This window comes from Choloepus didactylus, chromosome 3 (genome assembly GCF_015220235.1).
Source record: "Choloepus didactylus isolate mChoDid1 chromosome 3, mChoDid1.pri, whole genome shotgun sequence".
Lineage (NCBI taxonomy): Eukaryota > Metazoa > Chordata > Mammalia > Pilosa > Megalonychidae > Choloepus > Choloepus didactylus.
In genome coordinates this window covers 191,140,159-191,151,598 of record NC_051309.1, presented here as the reverse complement: position 1 = coordinate 191,151,598, position 11,440 = coordinate 191,140,159, and positions in this window count along the sequence as shown.

Sequence of the window (11,440 nt, the reverse complement as noted above, 5' to 3'; positions counted from 1 at the left end):
ACCACAATGAGATACCATTTCACACCCATGAAAATGGCTGCTATTAAAAAAAACAAACAGAAAATAAGGGTTGCAGAGGATATCGAGAGATAGGAACACTCATTCATTGCTGGTAGGTATGTAAAATGAAGCAGTCATTGTGCAAAATAGTTTGGTGGTTCCTCAAAAAGCTAAGTATAGATCACCTTATGACCCAGTAATCCCATTTCTAGGTACATATCCAACATTATTGAAAGCAGGGCCTGTAACATACATTTTCACACCAAAGTTCATAGCAGCATTACTCACAGTTGTCAAAATACGGAAGCAACTCAAGTGTCCATCAAAGATGAATGGATAAATACTTGAAACTGTTGAAATGTAATGCAGCAGCTTTGATTCTCAATAATGATTGTATAACTATATAGTTTTTACATTGTGACCGTGTAATCTTGAAAACCTCGTGACTGACCCTCCCTGGATCCAGTATATGGGCACATGAGTAATAAAATAAAGAAAAAAAATAATAGTGGAGGATAAGGGGCATGGAATGTGTTCCGGTTTGCTAATGCTGCCTTTTTGCAAAACACCAGAAATGGATTGGCTTTTATAAAGGGGGGTTATTTGGTTACAAAGTTACAGTCTTAAGCCATAAAGTATCCAAGGTAAGGCACCAACAATAGGGTACCTTCACTTGAGAAACGGAAACCTCTGTTAGCTGGGAAGGCATGTGACTGGCGTCTGCTCCAGAATTCTGGTTTCAAAATGGCTTTCTCCCAGAACGTTCCTCTCTAGGCTGCAGCTCATCAAAAATGTCACCCTTTGCTGCTCTTGGGGCATTTGTCCTCGCTTAGCTTCTCCAGAGCAAAAATCTGCTTTCAAAGGCTGTCTCCAAAATGTCTCTGTAAGCTGCAGCTCCTCTCTCAGCTCCTGTGTGTTCTTCAAAGTGTCCCTCTTGGCTGTAGCAAGCTTGCTCCTTCTGTCTGAGCTTATATAGTGCTCTAGTAAACTAATGAAGGCCCATGCTGAATGGGTAGGGCCACACCTCCATGGAAATTATCCAATCAGTTATTGCCTACAGTTGGGTGGGTCGCATCTCCATGGAAACACTCAAAGAATTACAATCTAATCAACACTAATACGTCTGCCCACACAAGGTTGCATCAAAGATAATGCAATCTTTGCATTCAAACTGGCACAAAATATTTTGAGTGTTTTTTATTTTTATTTTTATTTTTTATTATAATTATTTTTGGAGTAATGAAAATGTTCTAAAATTGGTTGTGGTGTTCAATGAACAACTATATGATGATACTGTGAGTGAGTCATTGATTGTATACTATGGATGGATTATATGGTGTGTGAATATATCTCAATAAAATTGCATTAAAAATATGAATGGATAAACAAAATGTGGTATATACACAATGGAATATTATTCACTCATATAAAGGAATGACGTTCTGATACATGCTACAAATTGGATGAACCTTGAAGACATCATGTTGAGTAAAAATATACCAGGCACAAAAGGACAGTTATAGTATGACCACAATGTTATGAAATAATTCAAATAAGAAAATTCATAGCATCCAAAATTAGAATACAAGTTACCAGGAACAAGGGTGGGGTGGTGAATGGGGACTTAATACTTAATTGGTACAGAATTTCTGTTTGGGGTGATGGAAAAGTTTTGGTACTGAATGGTGGTGATGGTAGCACACATTGTGAACATAACTTACATCAATGAATTATATTTTTGAATGTTATTAAATGGGAAATTTTAGGTTGCACATATTGTACCAGAATAACTATTTTAAAAAAGCATAGGACTGTACAACACAAACAGTGAATGCTAATGTAAACTATGGGCTATAGGTAATAGTACAATTGTAATAATATTCTTAAACAAATATAGCAAAGCAAAGCAAGGTGCTAATAATGGGGGCTATGTGCAAATTCTTTCTTTTTTTTTTTGACATGAGTTTTTTGTAAACCTACAACTTCTCTAATAAAAAATTTATATTAAAAAATAAAAATAATTTAACCCACTAATTTCTGGAGGGTATTTTTTACAGCAATAGATTTCCAATAAGAAATAGACTCCCCATACAGGAGTGTTAATGAGTATTTCTGTCTTATTTCTTCTCCTCATTTCTCAGTTCCCCCTTTTCCTTATTTTATAAGGAATTTGGAGTTACCCCTACAGTTACATAGGGGATAAATGACTGCTATTTGTAACATTGAACAAAAGTAGGAGTGCTCTCCCCACACTAGCAGGACATTTTTCCAATTTAAAACATTCTTCCAGGTACATAAGATCAAAATTTTGAGTTAACAAATCAGGAGAGAAAAGGGGGTGGAATGTGAAGAAACACAGTTTCTGACAGTTAAATTCTTTGGAAATACTTCCTACCTAGGATCCCCCAAGTTGATTCTTTGGTTACATTTTCAAGGAGAAGCCATAGGAAGTCTTTCTTCTCTTGCCTCCCCAAATGCTGCATATCCCAGAGGATAAAACTCTTTTCAGAAAGAGGTTTCTAATCACAGTAGAGGTGGCTAATGCTCACTATTCCGTGTGTTCTTTGCTCTGTTTGGATTGTCATTCATGCACAGTAACAGAAGTAACACATGTCACTTGCATGCTAAGCGACTTATGAGCCAATGTGTATCCTCCATCTCTCTCTTCCTTTGCAGCAGCAAACTCAGAGACCACATGTTTCTAAGTGACACAATCTTTATTACGCGGGTACTGCGCCAGCCTATTTATCTGCCTGTGGAAACCCCACCTTTACCCCCCACTGGCCCAGAGTAGACATGAAATGCTTGGAAGAGATCAACTCATGATTTGGGGGTTTGTGTGCTGTCATAGTGATTACTTGCTTTGACTAGTACATTAATTTTCACGTTTTAACTTTCAGTAATCAGAGTATACAATCTAATGACCTTGCATATTGTTTGTCACTTTATAGCTCTTTAGTTCATTCTTAAACAAACTCACAATGTAGACTGAAAGGTTTGCTTTTAAGCCTTTGAGTAAGTGTATTTATGGACGGAGAAAGATAACTATTCCTATTGGAATTTTCATTTGCAAAGAGATGATTATAGCTCATTATAGCTATTATCAATTGTAACTGACCATTAGCAGTAATTACAACTACATTAATGAGCATTATCCACAGTTTCATCTATACAAATAGAGACATGAAATTGTCAAATATATTTTTAATACACTTGGGGGAAATGCCTGTAAAATGCATCTAGTCCGAATATGATAAAGTGACTCACACTAAGGGGAGATAAACAACCAAGACTCTCCACTACTTAACTTCCAAATTAATTGAAATTAACTTTAGCATCTGAGATGTTAAAATATTTAGGTAAATTATTTCATCTTGTAGTCATTTTTAAGATACTAATGTTGGAGTATAATATATTTAGAAATAATTTAAGTAGTAGATGTATTCTTAAGTTTAAAGTTCTGTTTGCCTAAGTATAAACAACATTCCTACATCATATGTTAGGTTTGTTGTATTTTTCTTTTCTCGCGTCCATGCGTTTCAGTTCAGAAAGATGGTTAAAAGATTGTGTAAGTGTTTAAACTTATTTCTCCATCTTGAGTGTCTTGGAAACTGGATCAGAGCCTCTCAAAATTACCACCTCTGAAAATCCCAGTCCAGTGACAATTATAAATAACATACAGGTTCTGGAGTGAGTCACCAAGAAGCCAAGCTTAAATACAGCTAAAGACACTGATGGTTCAATGCTGCTGTCAAAATGAATGTGAGGATCAGAAAAGGGAACTTTATTTGGTGGTGCTTGTTGGCAAACTCCCTGCCATGGGTCTCTCACATGTCTGCCCATCTTGTGAGCAGAGGCACTGACAACTTTTGTTTGAGACTCTCTTTTCAAAGATGTTTGCATAACAAGAATCCTTAGAGAACAGAGATAGTATCTTCCTCCAGAGCAGAGAGCAGATGTGCTTGTTGACCATTTTAAAAAGGTTGTGTCTACTTCCAGAACGAAGTTTGGACAGATTTTCTTGCAGTCCATTATAAAAGATTGGGGTTTCCTAAACTCAGGATTCCTTGGCTTCCATCTGGGCCTCATTGTGTCATTCTGTGGAACTTAGAGGTCAAGGTGAACTGGCACAAACATGTTGCTCATGCTGCCGCCTATGCTGTGCATTAGAAAGTCCTCTATCTCTGTCCCAGGAATTTTGTGTCTCCTGCCAGCCCTCAAGACATTGTGCCAACTTGTTAGTTTGCAAGTAGGGAAAAATCTCATACCCTTCACAGTTCTTGACATTGTTGTCCCTTACTTTGCCCTTCAGTGTAACAGGCAAGTAAATCACTCTCACTGGGAGGGTTATCTGAACCCTTATACCAACCTCATAGTTGCAAATGATAGGTACACTTCTCTGTCTTGGTTACTCAGGTTTTATTCTGCACATCTGTTCCTCATAAATGTAATGCAAATTAATTACTTTTCAGCAAATATTTATTGAGTACCTATTGCACACAAGTAGCTAATGCACACATATGCACCCAAATCAATGTGCAAGCTATTATCCCACATGTCTTTGTAGAGAGACAAGTACGCATGCCCATAGTAATGAACATGGTTGGAAATAAAATTCTGTACACTTAGATTCCCTCCCTGAATCTAATGATTATAAGCTACTTTACCCCTAAAGGGCTTATTTTCTTCCCGTTGGTCAGTGACTCTCAACCTTTCCATTATCCACCTCTTCTGTTATTTCCCCTTATTGATTCTATATTGAGAGATTTAACAATCAAGCACCATTTATTATTTATGATCTTTAGCATTTCTAGATCTCAGGTAGGTCTGAGACTGGATCTGCTAGGTGGATGCTGGCTGTTGAATCATTCATTCTCAATCAGCATTAGGAAAAGTGCAGTATTAATATAAATTACTTGCACTTGGTGGACAGAAAGTATGTTTCCACACATTAAAAGATGACAGGAGTGTTTAAGACCACTTATTGGCTACCAGACGAAGCTTCTTGAAAATCTGATGGGTTCCTCATTCTAATAAGATAATAATCTGATTATCTGAAGTGTACTTCTCCCAAGTACCTTAAGGAAAGGGAAGGTTGTTTCTCTTTTGGGAGTAATGTTGGGTCTCCTAATCTTTATAGCTTTCTTTATACAGTAAAGTTCTTGTTCTATTTACTATTAGCAGACACCCTTGTAACATTGCTGTGACAATGGTGATGACACACCTGTGTATTTTTTTTTACATTTTTTATTGTAAAATATAACATAAATACAGAAAAGCAATCACTTTCAAAGTACAATTTGACATGTATTTAGAAAGCAAATTTCAAAGACTGTTATGAGTTACAGTTCCACAACTTCAGTTATTTCCTTATTCCTTTCACTATTTTTAAATAGCGAAAATAGATTAAGGACAACCATGACTAGCCCACCATTAATACCTTCAAATATGCTTCAGGGCCAGTGAGTCTAGAGCAGGATGAATGAGACTAGAACACCTCCAAAGTCCTCTGCTTCTCTAAAAGTCTATCAGCTACTAAACCCTGTGTACTTTCACAGTAATACTGCATAGCATATTCTTAATGATTATACAACAAACTAACTTTCTGCTAGGAAAAGTGTACCTTCAGCAAGGTGATGAAACTAGCAGATCCTAAAGAATTTTAAATTGTGATTATGGTGTATAAAATAACTTTTCTTATGAGAAGTCAATCACATAAAAGCCTCAAATTTCTAAAAAATCTGTGATTCATGTACTATTGTTTATAGAGCAAATATAAACAAATTTTTACATAAAATATCTATGTAAAAATTCCATGTATAAATATTTACAATTTATAAAAATTCTGTATTAAATTGTAGAATTTAGGATGAAAGAAACCAGCATTTATGATAAACATGAGACTTACATGTTAAAAGAAAATGTACATACTTTATTCTACATTTTCTTAATCTCTTCCTTGTTTTAATTATTTTTTTTCATGTTTAAAAATATTGGGATCACTGAGGGGACCTGACAATTAGTATTCCTTTTTCCTGCCCAAATTCTGACCAAATAGAAAAATAAAGTCTGGTAGATGGAAGACAAAATACCACCTTAATATGGATATAGGCCGAGTTGGAGGCTATAGCTCAGTGCGAGGGCCAAATGGACCTTCTAACTGAACTCCAGAATCAGGCACTTCCCCATCTATCCAGGGGTAAAACTAGCCTGAGGCTGATCTCTTCCAGAGCGTCACAATCGCTGCCCTTTTGGAGCAGAACACAGTATGTATGCTTGCTCTCAACCCAGCAATCTCCAAAGTGGAAGAAAGGAAGGGGGAGGTTAGAGATCAATAACAATTCCTGACTTTGATGGCTGTTTGGCTTAGGCAGAAGAGGGATGGATCTTAGAGAAGGACTGTGCATTATTGGAAACGTAATGAGGAGGAAATTTTAATTATAGCTGCTTTTCCATTGGAAGTATCTTGAAAAGTTTGTAGCTCCTGTTATGCTGCTATTGAACTGGAAAATACTTTTTCCCTTCTATAACAGCTTGAAAGACCACCAAAAGCAGTTTGCTTTTACCCAGCAACATGGGCAGTAGGCATTCATGATCTTGCCTTAGGTCAAATCAACTTTCTGGCTCCCTGCCACAAGATCAGCAGAGATTTTGAGTCTTAACATCCCATAGTACTTTACACTGGTCCACTACATTGATGATATCATACCAACAGGACCTGAGGAACAGGAAAAAGTTCCCCAGATGACTCGGTAAGATGCAGGTGGTAGAGGAAAACCTACTCCAGGTGCCAAGTACCATATCATTCAGAGTTCAGTCAGGAAAACAGAAATAACTCTATCTATTCAGCAACAAGAATTTAATATAAAGAACTGGTTAAACAGATTTTGAAGAACTGAAAAACTGAAATGGGAACATCAATTTAATCCTAACATTTCAGGAAGAAAATACCATCCATAAAATTAGAGAACAAAGGGAAGAGGTTCGGGTTATACACACCGAGAAGCTTGGAGCAAAAGGCCTATAGAATCATATTTCTGAGGAAGGAGTGTACACAGCAGGTGCTGATATTTCAGGAGCTCAGCGGAGTGGCCCCAGAGTAAAAGGCTTCTAAGGAGGCCTATTTCTCAGCAGCTGCTAAAACCTTTGAGGGAGTATGATGAAACTGACTCCAGGAGTGCTAAAAAAAATGTTGGAGACTGGAACCCACTGCCACTGCCAGGTGAAGGACTGTTGCTGTGGTGATACAGATATGAATACTAAGCAAACAGGAAACAGCAAATCCCTTCTCCCTTTTGCCTGCTAGTATCACTCTAGCTCCCACTATTGGCAGAATTTACCAGAAGGCTGGCAAAAGAGAACTCACATCCCAGAGTCCCAGCTCCAGCATCCCTAAATAGAGTATTGTAGAGTATATATCTCTGTTTTTGAAACAGAGATATATTTGCTTAATTATTGGCACATTTATTACAGGATAGAGTTTTAACTCTTTAGTAAGTCTGTTCACAATTAAGACCCAATTCATCATTTAGTCTTATTTCTACCCATTGCCTCCCAAATCTTGGATTATCCATCATGCTAATGCTTAAACACTTTCTTGAACTGAATGGGTTATTTGCAATTTTCTGAAACTCATCATGTCCTTTCACATCTCTGTGCCTTTGCTCATATTAGCTGCTCCCCTCTTCACCTAAAAGGTTTCCACTGATCTTAGAAACAATTAGTCCTACTTACTGAGCTCTCACAGTGTGCTGCACACCATTCTAGACTCTTTACATATTTAACTGGTTTATTTAATCTTCACAACAATCCTTGAGGTATATGCTACTAATTTCCATATTTTACAAGTAAAAATGGTTAAATAACTTACCTAAGTCACAGAGCTAATAAAAGGCAGAATCTGCTCTCCAAAGCCAGTGTCTTAATCAGTTCAAAATAATGTCTTATAAGATTCCAGATCACAAAAGTTCTTCTGAGATGACTTCCTAAATTATTTGCTTCCTTGCTGGTACTAACAAATTTTTACCATGGCAGAGCTCTTCAGAATATGCAATCTTTTTAATGATATTTATATCTCTGTGTGGTGGTTTGAAGTTACATACCTCACAAAAACATGTTCTTAAATTTAATCCATTCCTGTAGGTTTGGACCCATTGTAAGTAGGACATTTTGATGAGGCTACTTCAGTTAATGTGTGACCTACCTCAACCAGAATGCGTCTTATTCCTCTTACTGGAGTCTTTTATAAGAGAATGAAATTCAGACAAAAAAAGAAAGCCACAGAAGCAAGAAGGTTAAAGAGATGAAGAGAAGGGAGAGAAGAAAAGAGAGAGAACCCAGATGCTGCCATGTGTCTTGCCAAGTGGCAAATGAGCCAAGGATAGCCGGCAGCTGGTCTTAGGGGAGAAAACATTAACTTGATGATACCTTGATTTGGACATTTTCTCAGCTTCAAACTATAAACTAATAAATCTCCATTGTTTGAGCCAATCCATTTCACGATATCTGCTTTAAGTAGCCTAGGGAACTGAAATATTTTGTATCTCTCCACTGTAAATAATCTAGTGTATAGCTTTCCAATAGAACTTTCTGCAACAGTGTAAATGTGCTATATCTGTGCTGTCCAAAATGATAGCCACTAACTACATGTGGCTATTGTGAAAGGCAAATTGAAGTCAGATTTGCAGATTACAGCATTTTATTTGAACACCAAAAGTTTTGCTGCAGCAAAAGAAGAGAGAATGGAAGTAGATTTGGGGTTCTAGGGATAGAAAGCACTTTTTACAGAACAAAGTAAGTTAGCCTTACTCCTACTGATTGGATGAGGGTTTGTCCGTCTTATAGAGATGGATTTAGGGCAGGTAGACTTTATTTTGTACTGGGTCAAAGGCATTAAATTAGGAGCTTGGTTGGCTGTCTGGGTCAGCTGCCTTGGTGAGGATTTCAAATTTGAAAAGATAAAGGGGAAGGCATGGTTTTTGTTTTTGTTTTTGTTTTTATTTTTGTTTTTGGCTCTGAAGGGCCCTCAGGGCTTTCTTTTTACAATTTTATCAGTTGTAAAGTTGTAAAATGTTGTTAGTTTCTCTTTCATCACTAAGAGTCGCTCATATTTCATCACTGATTTCATGGGTTAGCTGAAGTTCCAGATTTTCATTGTCCTATTCACACTGATTTAGTTTCCTCAGTTATAACATTTTTCAAGTTAGTGGCTGCATAGTAGCATTTAAGAGTAGAGAGATATGAAATGACTGAATAATATTATGAATATAATTTAGAGGATAACAAGTGTCCCTATTAGGACATCTCTGAGCCAAGGTCCCCATGACCCTAGGGGCCAACCAGAAAGAGAGATGACTCAGATTTGGGAAGTGTGTAGCTTGATCTGGCTGCTTCTCTAGCATAGGCTTCTGATAACACTTCCTCTTTTATAAATATCCTCTTGACGGTCATTTACAAATACTCAGCACTGGGTTCCACTAGTGAACATACCTCCTTGGGAAGCCAGAAGTTAGTGTAATGCCAATCAATTTTGTTCATTAGTGAGCTGATGACCTACCCTAAGTGGGAGATAGATTTCTCTAACTCTGTAGCTATCTTTTCTAATAACATCTGTAATCTTACAATGTATCTTGCAACACAGGAGATAGATGCCCCAATGACAGGGTGAACAGAGCACCCTATGAGTTTAGCCTGGGTCATGGGTTTTTCCATGATCCATTTAAACCTGCCTCTAGTCTGGCAATCATCTCTTTATAAGTTTTTATAGTAAGGGAAGAGTCATAAGCCCTCATGTACGTAATTTTCCCTTTTGGGAAATTATCACAAATAGCCATTTCGGGAATGACATAGCTATATAACATGAACTAACCCAATTTACAGGTAAGTACTTTGTGTGCCTTGTGTCCACATACAAAATAACATCCTTGAAGACCTTAATAAGGGTCCCCGTTGCCTTTAAGGAATAGGATTTTGGCTTGTAGAGCTAATTGGGTATAAACTCCAAAAGAAGAATCATAATCGTCATCATTTTCAATGTTGCCAGGTATCTTAATTCCATTTAACCTACAATTTCCTTTGCCTGACCTTTCAGCCTACTGGAAATTTGTGCTTAAGTGAAATAATTTCTAATGTTATTAAAACTTTGGGGTGCTTGGAGAAAATTGGTGACTCTAAAGGGGGTCTGACCCCTATAGTGTGCTCCTGGCCCATGAAAGTGAAAGTAGTTTTGCCATATAGAAACCAAACATTTACTTTGCACTACAGGGTACCCATTTTTTATGTGTCTGGTTTCTGGTAAAAACACCACGTCCTTGGGGTTTGAAAGGTCACATTGTAATCCTAGTCCTGGGGACTCTTATGGGACATCCAAGAGTCATTCTAAAAAGGAGAGCTATCTGATTGTTATCTGACGTTTCCTGTCAGGGTCCAGTCTACAAGTGTAAGGGGGGGTGGGGGGTGCTGGGGGAGTGCGGAGGGTGTGTGGGGGGGTCGGACTAGAAGAACACCTGTTTTAGACTAAGTGGGGGATGGGCACAGACCCAGCAGTTACTCTGATTGGTTTCATTTGCTATATGGGATACTAGAAGGACGAGATAAGAGCACATAGGGTAGAAATAGGGTAAAGAGGAGATAAAAGAGAATCGTGGAGAAGGTAGGTTATTATTGGGGATGGATATTGGGCATTGCAAGGTGTATAGGATGAAGAGGAGACCATTTAGACTGGTGGTGAAAAGGAAAAGACAAAATAAGGAAATTCAGGCATGTCATGATTCACGATCTTGGGTATCATCTACTTGTTCCAACATCTTGGGCAGAAGCTGTTTACATTAGATGTTGTTTGCTAGTGAAATGCTTGTGTTAATTTTAGCTAGAGATCTAAAACAGGAATAATCTCTCAAGGGCCTGGAGCACGTTTTAGTTGTGACAGGTGGACCAAGTGGTCAGTTCCCTGTAGTTGTATTGCAGTAGTGATGGTCAATAATACTTAACAAGGCCCTTTCCATCTAGGTTCTAAAGTAGCCTTTCACTGATGTCTCTTCTAATATACCAAGTCTCCGAAGGTATACTTGAAGGTCAAGAGTCCACTGTAGAGGAATCTCAGGAAAGGCAGCCAGGATCTGTGAATGCTGCAACTGGGTATATGCCATTAGTCCCTTACAATAATTAGCGATTTTACTTTGCAATAGGTTGGAGCTCAGCAAAGTAGGGGAAAAAATAAGCCTCATAGGTCTTCCCATTTTGAGTTCATAGGTTAGCCATAGTTTTCCTGATGGGCTAGATCTTATGGCCATCAAGGCTAAGGGAAGAACCCTATGCCAAGATACAAAGAGAGGGATTCAAATAATTTGATTAATTTAAGTTTTAAGATACCGTTTGTTTTTTCTATCTTTCCTGACAGTTGAGGGTGGTAGGGACAATGAAGCTTTTGGTTAATGGGTAA